We start from the raw sequence: 757 nt of genomic DNA, 5'->3' as shown, positions 1-757 counted from the left end.
ACTCACATAAATTACTACTTACTATTTTTACTATTTTTCCCACTTCACGATTTTTCACTTATCACAGGGCTTCAGGGTGCAGATCCCCCGCGATAAACGAGGGACTACTGTACTCATAAAAACACCCTAGTACTTTGAAATGATACTGCTTTCATGCTTGGTGACATCATTTTCTCTTCCTCTGAACAAGTAACTGAGAGTGAAAGGTAAAACAGTTTGGAAATATTCTAAGATACACACAGGAGGTGTTCAGACAGCAGACTGTGCTCTTAATAAAAGAAAAGTGTTTTTGGGTCAGGTTCAAGTACTCAGCCATTAACTACTCTGTACTGATACTTGGTATAAAATCAAGTTCATGGTGTGGTGTGGTAACAACCAGTAGTCCCCTAGTCAAGTTTATCTTCTTACCACAGTTTAAACACATCTTTGACACTTGAAATGTTTGCACAAAACAACTAACGTTTTAAATACACATTTGGTTTCCTTTTCTATTTTTTAAATCCTGCAGCTCAGCTCAGGTCGTTCCTTCCACTGCACCAAAAATATAAACTTTACAACAAGGTACACAAAATCTGATTAACTACTAGGGAACATCTCAGGAACGACTCAGGAGCTAATGGGTAGTTAACCAGTGGGGAACACACAGCCAAGCCTTATTAGGGGACTACTGGTTAGTTACCTTGTAAATGAAGAGTAACTAATGAAGAACCAATATGTAGTTATCAAGGAAACAAAGAGGAACTAATGAAGAACTAAT

The sequence above is a fragment of the Nematolebias whitei genome, chromosome 13 (genome assembly GCF_014905685.2).
Source record: "Nematolebias whitei isolate Nwh7 chromosome 13, NemWhi1, whole genome shotgun sequence".
Classification (NCBI taxonomy): Eukaryota; Metazoa; Chordata; class Actinopteri; order Cyprinodontiformes; family Rivulidae; genus Nematolebias; species Nematolebias whitei.
The sequence above is the reverse complement of the archived record's forward strand: the minus strand, read 5'-3'. Positions refer to the sequence as shown.